Source organism: Aethalodelphis obliquidens, unplaced genomic scaffold (assembly GCF_003676395.1).
Source record: "Aethalodelphis obliquidens isolate GAN/ISIS:26980383/991018 unplaced genomic scaffold, ASM367639v1 scaffold10, whole genome shotgun sequence".
Taxonomy (NCBI): domain Eukaryota; kingdom Metazoa; phylum Chordata; class Mammalia; order Artiodactyla; family Delphinidae; genus Aethalodelphis; species Aethalodelphis obliquidens.
Window position 1 is genome coordinate 9,267,120 of NW_020837954.1, and position 12,895 is coordinate 9,280,014.

Sequence of the window (12,895 nt, forward strand, 5' to 3'; positions counted from 1 at the left end):
TTGGGGAGGGTAGAGGGACTTTCCACTGAAATATCAGACTGCAGTAAATCTTCCTCATTTAGGCAATTTTTATTGGAGTAATTCTGACAGTTGTCATCCTTGAATTGCTTTGAGCATATGGCATATTTCAAAGAGCAGATTGTGAATCATAAAAAATAAAATTAATAACTAACCACAGAATCAGCAACAGTATAATGACAAGAAACAACTACCCTCTAGCTTTTTAAAATTTCTTATAGAATAAGAAGTACATTCAAGGTCAAATAAAAGTTGTCTTCTTTCTTCTCCAATTTTTATCATTTTAAGTTACCTTTCCTTAATATATTATTTTAAATTTTCCCTCCTCTAAAGAGAGAGATTTATTTTCAAGGGTCTGGTAGACTTTAATTAGTGTCCCTCGGGGATCATCTTAGTTAAGAGAAGATATAAGCTCCCTAGGGACTCAGCAAAAGGTGATATTTTACTCCCTAAAGAATTCTGCCCAACATTAATCAAGTTTGTTGACTACTAGCTGTTTCCTATATGGATAGCTGTCCACATTACCCACAAAGCTACCATCTTCTGGCCTCACATATTGTTAGAGTAACAATTTCAACCTAATGTAACCAAAGCCAGGTGATTTCGCATTTCATGCCGGGATCAAGAATTATGTGTGAAAAGTGCCTATAAATCTATATTAATTTAATGGTACAAAAATATTTGTTTCATTCCTAAGACTTAAGCATTAAAAGTTCAGCCAAAAAAGAAAAAAAAATACAAAAGTTATCTAATCATAAGCCATTATCTCAGATTTTATTTCACCCATGATGCCAAATAACATTTCTTTTCTTCTTGATGCATTTTGTATTTTGCACATAAACCACTATTTTTTTTAGAAACAGTGCTATTCTTTGTCAAAATCACATTCATATAATTTACATCACAATTAATAGGAAGACATTGAACAAAAAATGCACTCTTCCTTTACTTGTGGTTTCCTTGTAAGTGCTCTGCCTGAGAATTCCCATTCTGGCATATTGAAGGCCATTATTCCACCCAGTCAGTACTTCTGGATTATAGTATTTTTCCAAACATTTATTTATTTATTTATTTTTTCCGGTTCGTGGGCCTCCCACCGTTGTGGCCTCTCCCGTTGCAGAGCACAGGTTCCGGAAGCACAGGCCCAGCGGCCATGGCTCACGGGCCCAGCCACTCTGCGGCATGTGAGTTCTTCCTGGACCGGGGCACGAACCCGCGTCCCCTGCATCGGCAGGCGGACTCTCAACCGCTGCGCCACCAGGGAAGCCCTCCAAACATTTTTATACTGGGGCTCTTCATTTGTGATTCATGTCCTCTGTTTCTTCTTTCAGATGCTCAGCATATCTAAGCTCACTAGACTAGCACTGATTTTGCATTAGGCTTGTAAACAAATTAAAGATTATGTTAGAAACCAAGGACAGTGCTATAGGTTTGTAGAGGGTCTCTCTTTATATAAGCTCCCAAATTATTCCAGACGTTTAGAAACCTCCAAAGCAATCCTGAGGATATTGATGAAGGAGTAATTTAGAACTTGGGGTGGCTCCTGAATTAGAAAAACTGAGGGAAGAAAATTAATCTCAGGTCTTTGCCCAGAATCCCCAGGGATTCTTAGGTTAGGTCAACATTTTCAGTGTCCCATTTCTCTGTTCTAATCTGCTTTTCTAGGAATCAACAAAACTAATGCCTTGGGCGAAGGAGGTTTGGAGCCGGTTGATCACAGAGACCCCTAAAGGACTAAAGCTTTTCAGTTGGTCCCCGGCCTTTCTAGGCTTTCAACACCATTTGAGTCTACCTTAATCATCTTTAATCTTAAAATTTGTTGGCCCTAAAAATTACCAATGCTTCATCAGCATTTTTCACCAAGGGTACCATTGACATTTGGGACAAAACAATTTTTTATTAGTTTGTGCAACCGTTCCTTCCACTACAGGACATTTGTTATTCATGTTCCTCTAGTCATTGTGACAACTCAGTTGGACACCCAACTCATTTCATAGCATTTTCAATCTATCTCAACGTATCTACATCATCTTCATTTCTTAAAATGTTTGTATAACAGCAAGAAAAATGCTTTGCCCTTGTATTCTTTGTTATTAAGCAAAGCACCTTACATGGTTGATATTGAACTAATAGTTGTTGAGTTAAAACAATTAAGGATGGGATTGAAGCTCATGATCCCTGCTATTAATGTAAACAATGAGGGTGAAAAACTTTTAAGAGAGACCTTCAACTGAGTGATGGTAAAATTCCAGGAACTGTAGATCAGGACAGAATCATTATTCCTGTTATCGTAGAATCTGAAACTTTTGTTCTCCTTTCCCTGGGGTGGGGCTCTCTCTGTTTCATCTTTCAGCTGATTTCCTGGTATGCATAGGCATGCCCAGACCCCAATTCTGCATTACTTAGTCCTAGGTTGATGCCTGAAAATCACCTTTGGAAATGTTAGGTTAGAGAAAAGATAGTAAGATGGTCGTCAGTGAGTGTGAAGATTTTTTAGCATTTTCAATGTTAGACACCACCTTTCCTGACTTTACCTGTTTATTTTCTATTCTTGTCTCTGCTAGAAAATCATGTGACCTTAACTCCTAGATATGGAACTTCTGATAAAGACCCCAGACTATTCATTCAGCAGACCTCCTGAGCGGAGCACCTATTATGATATCTTGGTTACCCCAAACCAGCAAAATATTCAAGGAACTTTTAAAGGAAGAGAATTAGGTTTAACAGGCAAAGAATACATAGATACAACCTCACATAATTTAGAACCTTAATATTACAGTGGGCTGTAAAGTGGATTATCTGTTTAAAACATTTCTTGTTATTTTCAGATTGTTAGAAATTTAAGATCATTTTCTTTCTGATTAGTTTTAAACTGCAGGGCCATTAGAACAACCTGATTCTTATTAAAAAGTAACCACTCCCTTAAATATGTTTTCTTCTTTGTTTGGAGACAGTGAGACATACTGCCAATGTCTTTCCTTCCCCCTTTTCGGTCTGGCTCAGCCTCAGAATGGGGACCTTCTGAAGCTATTTTCTAATAAACATTGGCAGTATCATCAGCTTAGAAAACACAAATGTAGTCTTTTCTCGTCTTTTTTCTTCCTCAATCTGAGAATAAGCTCCAAGGAGAATTTACTCCCACTCTCTCATTTTCTTTCTCTTCATTCCTGCTACCTTCCTAAGTAGGACAATTTAATTTGTCAAAAGTAACACCATGATTTTGAAAGTTCAGCTCCTATTTGGACTAGCGTTACGAAGCCAGAATTCATAATCACAGGGAGCTGTCTGCATGTGCATTAACTATTAATGGAGAAATATTTAAAACCCACTTGCAAAGGAAAAGCTTCATTTTTTCATATCTGCAGATCAAAGGTGGCATTATTCTTGGGTTCAGGGAAGCGCAAGACACCTCCTCCCCCATCCTATATATTTTATAGACTGAGTGGCCTGGAAGCATCTCCATGATGGGAGAGCTGGAGGCCAGGCAGCGGCTGTTGCTGCCGCCTTGCCCTCTGCAGCAGGCGCAGCTGGTTCTGGAGTGCCGTGAGGCTGTGCCCTGTCATGGGCTTCTTTCCTTGCCACAGGGCACTGCTGTTCTCTGCCACCTGCAGAGCACAGGTGGCAGAGCCCCTAGTCATCCTGGATTGGTGTGGGGTTTCAAGGGTTAAGTTCAAGGGCCCAATTCAGAAGTTGTAGGCTGGTGATTATTGTTATAATTAAACAAGAGCTGTTTTCAGGTAGTGTGAAGCTCACTAAAACACCACATTTATAGATTTGTTCCTTGAGTGAATGGCTTAGCTGTTGCTCATCAATAAAATATTAGATTATATTACTTCTCAGGGGTTAAAAATAACCCTTCCAGCTTAAAAAAAAAAAAAACAATATTAACACTCACTTCAACCAAGACCTGTATACTTTCAGGGAATTTACACTGAAGATGCTATACTTAATTTAGAGGGTTGGTTACTCATGGTTTCTGCTTTTATGGGGAAAATGCAAGTGTCCTCTATCTTTCTCCATTGGCATATCTGTAAAAATATATCCTGTGTGAAAAAGGACAAGAACCATTCATTCTATATAATACAATGCTCACTAAACATATTAATTGCATTTTTATTTTGTTATTGGTTTGAGGTTGTAAGAACTTATAAAAATTCACAGGGGAATAATAAAAATATTTTTAATATATAAGTACAAATCAGAACTGGGAAAATATATGTAAGCTGGATTCTATTTCTGTGAGAAGAGTTAATGTGTAGGCACAGACTATAAGGTCCTACACAATTACTAAAGATGATCCTAAAAGTTTATTCTGGGTTTCCTGGTAGTGAAAGCAAAGAAGGAAATGTGGTCAAATGCTAAATTTACATTTTCCATGAGAAAAAACATTATACTTCCTTTGGAGAAATTGTTTATTTTGATACTTAGAAATGAAGATATTTTCTTTTAGGATTTTTTTATATAAGGGGTTAGAATGGTATAGTAGAGAAATGCCTAACCACAGTATTTCTTACAAGTAGATTTCTGAACTTAATACTTCTTCTTTTTTTTTTTTTTTTTTTTTGCGGTACGCGGGCCTCTCGCTGCTGTGGCCTCTCCCATTGCGGAGCACAGGCTCCGGACGCGCAGGCTCAGCGGCCATGGCTCACGGGCCCAGCCGCTCCGCGGTATGTGGGATCTTCCCGGACCGGGGTTACGAACCCACGTCCCCTGCATCGGCAGGCGGACTCTCAACCACTGCGCCACCAGGGAAGCCCTGCCTGAACTTAATACTTCTGACAAATGAGTTAGTTATTTTTTCTCTGACTCTATTGCCAGGTAATGGTTAGAGATTTTGAGCACAGCTCTCGCCCATAGGTAGCTCCTTTCAATGATAGTGTGACCAGATGGAATTAATGAAAGGACATCGTTATTATATATTGGAAAAGAAGAGGTTATTAGTAAAATGAGAAAGAAATATAAATGTTGAAGAGATGGAAAAGCAGTTGAAATTAGTTAATTCAAAGTTAACCAAAGAAAAAAAGAATAAAGGAGTAAATTAAAATCATGGGTAGATGAATGAATAAATAAGAAAATGCTAAAAAATCAAATACAAACAAATTTTTAAAACCAAAACATTGAAAGAAGAATTGTTTCAGGAAGAAAAGCCAGATACAAGAAAGGGCTAAATTTTAAAGGAGAAAATGTTACTTTAGAGAATTTGGGTGTATATTATAAGACAACCATTATGACTTTTAAAAGAAACATGTATGGAATGAGATAAGAAATTCTGGGGGATAAGAAGTACAGTGTAAAAGAAGAAAAATGGGACATAGTTGACTTGTTATTTTATAACTGTTGATGCCAAAATGATGCCATAGCTATGAACCAATCATAGAAAACAGATTAATCATGCTATTCCTATATTTTATAAATTCAACCCTCTACAATAGTTCTCTTTCATTTTGTTCTGGACTACATTGATCTAAATAATTTCAGATGTGGCTTGATACCTTTATGACTGAACTTGAGCTCTTAAAAATGTAATGGTAGGCTGGTTCATAGTCCAGGTCATAGTAGCTAGGATTAAAATAGAAGAAAATCCATGAACTTATTAAAAAAATTTACAAGAATAGAAGTACACGTCAAAAAATTAAATTCTGTTAATTAGGCCTTATATTGGAATTTCAGTACCTAAATTTTCTACCTTGATTGTTCAAAATGAAGCAAATTACTAGTTATTGAAGCCGTCAAGGTAAAAATGTACCAGATATATCAGGCACAAGAACCTAATGATAATTTTTTACCTCTTTCCCAGTAGATTATTTGTAGAGCTTAATTGTATGTTAGATTAAAACTCTATTAAGATAAGAAGAATATGCTTAAAATCATTATAATATTTCAAAAAACATTATCTAATCTTTTTTAAAGTGATCGGAATGGAAAAACCTAGGCCACCTCCACTGCTATCTAGAAGTGACTTTGTTGTTCCATTTTTATTAAAGTTCAAAAAGTCCTTAGATTAGTTGTCGTATTAACTTGAGCTTTGATTAATCAGTGTTTGCTCTGAATACTTGAATATATGTATATGTTTTCTTTCTTTCCTTTTCTTTTCTTTCTTGAGAAAGGGCAAAACTTACCCTGAAAATGTTTAGAAGAAAAAGTAGATGGATGTGGTTTCTGAACAATATATGAAACACTATTTATGCTGGAGCTTATAATACCTATTTTCCTTGCTTTTTTAAAAGGAAAAAAAAAAGAAGGATGTTAAGAGAATAGTATGCCAAGAAATAGCTGGCTCTGTGTGCAGAGGGGCAAGGAAGGGAAGCCCCGCCAGCAGTTTTTGTCTCTGGCGGGTGAGCCACTGGCCGGAAGGTGCGTTGGCTCTCTGGGCAGCCTCTGCTGTATTGTGCTTCTCCCTCTCTCCCTGGCCTGGCCTGCTCTGGCCTAGAGTGGATCAAACAAGCCGTGGGGAAAGTTCCCCTCATTTGCATCACTTCTAGACAGCCCTGTCTTACTCTTTGCTGACAGGAAATCACTGTCTTTGTCACCTTTTCTCAGGGCCCTCCTTTTGGCAGAGATGGGCCATGTGACCACGCTTAATCACAACAACAGGGCTGGCTCAGGACTCAATGACATGTTTTCCTCAGCACTTCAGTAAATGGGGTAGAGGAGTCAGTAGGAAATGACTACATTAATTTTAGAGTGAAAAGATAATTAACACTTGAAGGACTAATGCTACAACCTATGGAATTATTATTCAAATTGAAGTTAATTCATCAAAAACTTGTGAAAACTATCTTCCCTAATGCAACTGTTTAAAAAAATAAACCTTGAATAGTAAGATTTGGGCATGTTGGAGGGAGAGTGGGAAGAAGGCGGGGAGAGAGGGGCTTTGGGTGGAGAGTGGAGAGAGAAGCGGGGATAAAGGGAGAGGAAAATCATAGCAGGCATTAGCTATGTTTGAAAAAGCAACTTAAATGGGCTAAAACTTCAACATTTGGGACTGCAGGCTGGAGCATATAAAACGCTTACTTAGATGATATGAATAGGACACTGGCAAACAAAAGCAGCAGTGTGCTCCTAGAAAACTGTGCTTAAAGGAGTTTCCTTGGCAACAGAAATGCAGTTCCAAAAGTAGACAGAACTTTCCTCAGAAAACATACTATTAATAACAACCTTCCGGAACAACTTGGAGCAATTTGACAACTTGGCAATAATAATGCCAAGTGTTCTGCAAATTAATCTAACACATAACTGTTATGTTTCCCTTGCCCATAGTTTTGCTGGACTCTACCTAGAACTCATTGCTTTTCAGTGGCACAAGTGTGAAAATTATTTCTAAATGTTGTCATGGAAAAAGGAAAACCAAAAGAAGTGCTAGTGGCCAACAGTGGCCAGTGATTGTGTTCAGCCTTTTGGAACCTACCAGAGAACTTGGTGTAATGAGATGAGTTTATTCCAATTAAAGCTATTATATTTAATATCTCATTCCAACAAAGATACTTTCACAAACAAAACTTGGTAAAGGGTTAACAGCCTGAGATTTGCTGTGATGTGAAGCACATCTTGAGGCCATTGGTTATATAAATGTAACACTTCACTAGATACGTGCTGGGTGTTATTTTTAAAAGCATCATCATTTCTTGTCAGCCCAGAGAATGAACTAATCTTGGATCTACTTGGCCAATGGGAATCATTTGAATTCTCCTGAAGGCTATACATTTGCCAGCCAAGAAAGGAAGAATGTTCCGCTATTCTAACCTTTCTTGAATCCTTGGATCTAAAGGTTAAAAGTAATCAATATCTCATTGTGCTACTTGGTTTCACGGTAATAAGTAATAACCGTCATGTTAAAATCCAAATGATTGCAGATAGCACTTAAATGAGTTGACCTGTTTGGGAGATTTTATTAATTGCAATCAGGATAATCATTAGAGTTTGCTAATAAAAATTTGGATGAAATTGTGAAAATTTCAGCCTTTAGCTTTTGAAAAATGACTTTTACTTAATTAGATGTGAATGTGCAGTGTTCCCCCCCGCCCCATGTTAAGCTGAGATATTTGGCTTTAACTCTACATATTTGTAGATTTCTTTCTGGTTTTTATAAAATAAATTAGAGGAGCATTTAAGTTCCTTATAAGAAAGGGCGTTTGGTTCACTGCCACCTTTGGCTCCTGAACCGCTCAACACTATATAGATATGTTTCAGATCAGTGACTTAATGGAAATGTCCCTCACCTACTTTTTAGCATTTCCTATTTTTAAATTACTTATTTGTAGCGGTTATATTCATATGTAAGATAATCTGGTTTGAAGCTAGAAAAAAAGTTATATGATGTGTGATTAAACTTTACAGACAGCCATGGTAAGAACTGGGGGTTATTTATTTTGTCAAAAATAAGTACCAGAGTTTAAAGATGAAAACCAAGTATTGTCATTGACAAAGTGGTCTTAATATAAAAGGATAAAGGTTAGGTTTAATGTTTCATGTAATTACATCAGGAAGGCATTGGTTATCGTAACTGTAACTACAAGGAAGTGTATAAGATATATATGCTATTGAATCCAAATATTTCGTCTTTATTATCATTCTAGTTTTTACAGCTTGTTAGGATTTCATGCATATATTCCTAAAGCAGGAAGGTGGGGTTAGAAGGGTACATAAATAACGTTTTAGTTATTTCAAAGGAAGTCCAGGTACCTGTTCAGAATAGGCTGGTGAGCCTTGGCTGGGGATGGGGCAGGGGGCAGGCAAAGCTCAAGCATAGTGCTTTTACAGATAAACTCTCTAACCTCCTTCCTTTCTGTCCTTGTTTTACTACTATGTCTAACTTTAAATCCCATCCTTAAGATTCATTTCTTTGTGGTAAAAAAGAGTGTACTCTACTGGATGCAGATAATCTATGGGGAGGGGGAGAATAATATTGAATTAAATGCCAATTTTAACATCTAGTTTAAATGGAAAGACACTGAGAAGGGAAGATAGAGTGGGGAGTGGGTAGAGGGAAGAAATCCAGAAAAGGGACCAAGGACGCAGATGTTACCTACTTCACCATTTGATAAGAAGGGAAGTATCTGTGTGTGTGTGTGTGTGTGTGTGTGTGTGTGTGTGTGTGATGAGATAGGAGTAGGATAGAGGGACAAAAAGATTAATATTGGTCAAATCTTACTATTTGTGTCAGTGCCCTATGTACATCATTGTATTTAATGCTCACAATGATCATGGATTATTTTCCCCATTTCATGTACTCTGAGCCTGAAATACAGTTAAGTGGCTAGCCTGAAAGACACAGAACTAGTTTCTCAGTCAGATTAGGCTAGGGTTTGCTGAGATAACAAACAACCGCCAACTCTCAAAGGTTTAAACCTGCAAAGATTTATTTCTCATGTATTTATACTACATGTCCATCACAAGTTGGCTATGAGCTATCCTTCACATTGCTATTACCCCAGGAATCATACTCATGGACCAGCCACCCTCTTAAATATTCCCTCAATGTGGCAAAGAGAAGAGAGACTTCTGGAGGGTCTCACTCTAGCCACTAAATCTACTTGGAAGAAACACTTGTCACTTCCTCTCAATCATCGGCCCAAACGAATCGCATGGCTCCACCTTACTCCAAACTGAATGGGGAAATGCATTCCTACTATATGCTGGAAGGCAGAAAACTAGAAATATTTGTTGAGCTGCACCAATAACTACCACAAGAAATAAGTAAATAAGTCAGGGTTTGATCCTTGCCTGCTCAGTGTTGCCCCATATCCTCTTCTCTACAATAGGTAAAATTCATGCAAGAACATTATTTCCGCCCTCTTCATGAACTTTTTGTGCTAAGATAGAAAGAAGAAAGTCCTAAATATTTAGATGGTACATCTGCAGAGAAAACATGATGGGTTTGGGCTGGTTCTTTAGCCACTCATCAGCCTTTCTTAAGCACCTCAGCACCCTGGGGAAGTGTTGCCATAACAGGAGCCTCCTGTTATATTCTGTCAGATTCAGGAAAGCCAAGGCCGAAAATATTTATGTCATTTTGGGAGATGCAGTAAAGGCAGCATTGCCCAAGGAAGATTCAACCTCATGGATTCTGTTATTGCCAAAGGGAGTCATTGAAAAAGTGTCCCCATGGAGAGATGCTCTAGAGGAATATCATTTACAGAAAAACCACCTTCCAGTCCTGTCAAGGAAGCAAATGCATTTCTCAGAAACAAGGGCATTCCAAGCATATTTTTAATAAAGTGGGCATTTGTGAAGCTCATACTTTCTTAAAATAGGCACTTCTGTGACACTCTATCCCTAATGAGGCTAAGAGGGAAGTGGTCTTGTTGCTGAACCTTGATTAATTTACCTAAGACACAATACACACACATACACACACACACACACATTTTCTTTCTCTAAAGCTAGGAAAGAGTCAACCAGACTAAAATCCTTATTGCTTTTGGGGTTGATTTCAAATTTTCTTCCAATCTTTCTCAGACCACAACTTTCTCCAATAGGATATCTATACACCCCTGAAACTCGTCTGAATTTACTACTTCGGCTGCTTCTTAAGTGGTTGATTCCATATGCTCATAGACATTTGCACAAAGCTTTGTGATCTGTGATATTCCCCTTGTCACCTCATTTTAGCCATTGGAAACTAGGAAGTCTGTGGAAGAGGTACACACATTTATGCATACATTTATGTGTGTTTACACATATGCATACATATACAAAGTATTAACATGTTGAATTAAAAGAATCTTTCATCAGGATTGAATCTGGATGAAGTCAGACTCCTTGGACCAGACATGCTGGCTGTCCCAAGACATTTAAATCATGCATATATAAATAACTATACAAACTCTTTTCATATCTGCCAAGTTTCAGTCTGGAGCTCATTTCTATGTTATAAAGTTTGGCATACTGGATTTTGCTACCTTCATTACAATAGAATTATCCCTTTCAATACTCACAGGTGCCTCCCTGAGAGAACCCTCCTTGAGAATAATTTAGCCATGAGTACTTTGTTATTAATAAAATGCATATTTTTAAATAATATGATAGATTTAAACTTTGTGGACTAAATTTGAGAATGAATGATTATAATTTTTGTTAGATTTCACATTCCAAGGGCAGGATTCATGTCTGTGTTGTTTATTGATATAGCTCCAGTGCTTAGCACAGTACCTGGCACAGAATAGAAACTCAATAAATATATGGTGAGAAACATTTTTCCAATAAGGCTTATTTAATAATCTATTAATTAGATCCTATTAATCAGAGCTATGCTATCAACTCATTACTTTTTCAAGAAAACAATCCTATTTTCATGCTGTGGTAATTGAGTCTAAAACTTCATGGCTTCCTCTTACATTATATATAAAAAGAAAAACAAAAATTTCTCTCCTTGAAAAACCAATGTGCCTTAAGGATAGTTCTTAATACTCAGAGTACCCAGATTTGGCCAGGTTGATATCAGGGGAAAAAACATGGTGATAGGGAAAAAAAGAGGGAGGGAGGAAGGGAAGGACAGTGACATCCATGTCTGAGACAAATGGTACAAAAATGTACAACTAATCACCATAATTCTATGGCTAGTTTCCAACCTTTCAAACTGTAGTATTCACTGTTGTATTCTTGATTATGTAGACAATCTCAGTACAAGTGTTTATACATGTGAGGATAACATGAACCGTGCAAATGCAAAGCCTAATAATAGAATAATAAGTATAGGTAAACATGAACAGTCATTTGAAATGTGAAGTATATCACCACAATTTGTTCTTGTACCATAGTTACCAGGAGATTTTACTGACACTTTCATTGTAGAAAATCTGGTTTGACTTCAGAAGAGTGTGTGTCTAAAAATTTAATCATGAAGGGGTGAGAAAAATAGGAGATTTGGACTTTGGCTGGCTCTTTAATCCAAGTCCGTCATGATGAGGGTGAAGTGGGGAGAGAGTCTAAAAGACTGACTCATCTTTCCAAAGCTATAGCAAGCCAATTCAGAATAGGAAACTTAAAAAACTAAATTTCACTTCTATAATGTCAAGAAAAAGCTGAAATGTAATTTCGAAACTTACTCCCACTCTTGTATTTAAAAATTTTATACTCATTATTTAAAAAAATAATCCTCATATATGGTCATTTATACTTTTAGTGATTAATTGTAAGCTTTAATGATTTTAAGCAATAAAGAAAAGGTTAAAAGATGTGCCATTTAAAATGAGAATTTGATAAAGATTCGTGATAAATTCACTTCTTGCCCCTCTTTGTGTCTACTTTGGCATCCTTTTGGGTTTACTGTCTTCCCACTGAACTTTGTCCTTCCTCCTCAGCTGGGACATGCTGAGATTTGAAAATAAGCCTGAGGAACACTTCTCTCTGTATGGTTGTTCTCTCCTCTTCTTCACTCTCTTCAGCCTGGTGATACTAAAGACCCATTCCTTGAATCTCTGGTTTTCTTATAAGCCACGAACAAAAATCCTCACGTTCCTGAAGACTTCAATATAAATGAATCTCTAGAGTTGAGCTCATTGAATTTTTTCTCTACAACAAGGGAGTATAGCACAAGAGCCCAGATTTGGCTAGCATTTTATAACCAGTGTTTGGATGATACTTTAAAGAGGCTCCATCCATCCAAGTTTGGGCTAGAAAAGGAAATAAAGTATAGAAACACTGTCAGAGCCTTTTCTGTTTACAAAAAGATCCAGGGATACCATGAATAATGCCAGAAATTTCATGTGACAGCCAGCTCTTGCAGGATTTTTGAGGTCACCAAGTTCAGGAAATAGTTACAGAAAGCTGACTGGAGCTCAAAGATTTTTTTAAAAAATTAACTGAAGTAAATAATTGTGTTCCCTGTCCATTGTCCACGCTGCTGCTCAGACATGTGCCCTCCTGGGGTGGACGT

The 12,895-nt window shown here is 37.3% G+C and overlaps 1 protein-coding gene across 1 annotated transcript in view; it reads left to right on the plus strand.

Moving 5' to 3' along the window:
• Positions 1-12,895, plus strand: part of AKAP6 (A-kinase anchoring protein 6) — a 595,413-nt gene that overhangs the window by 468,324 nt on the left and 114,194 nt on the right. The window lies entirely within an intron of this gene.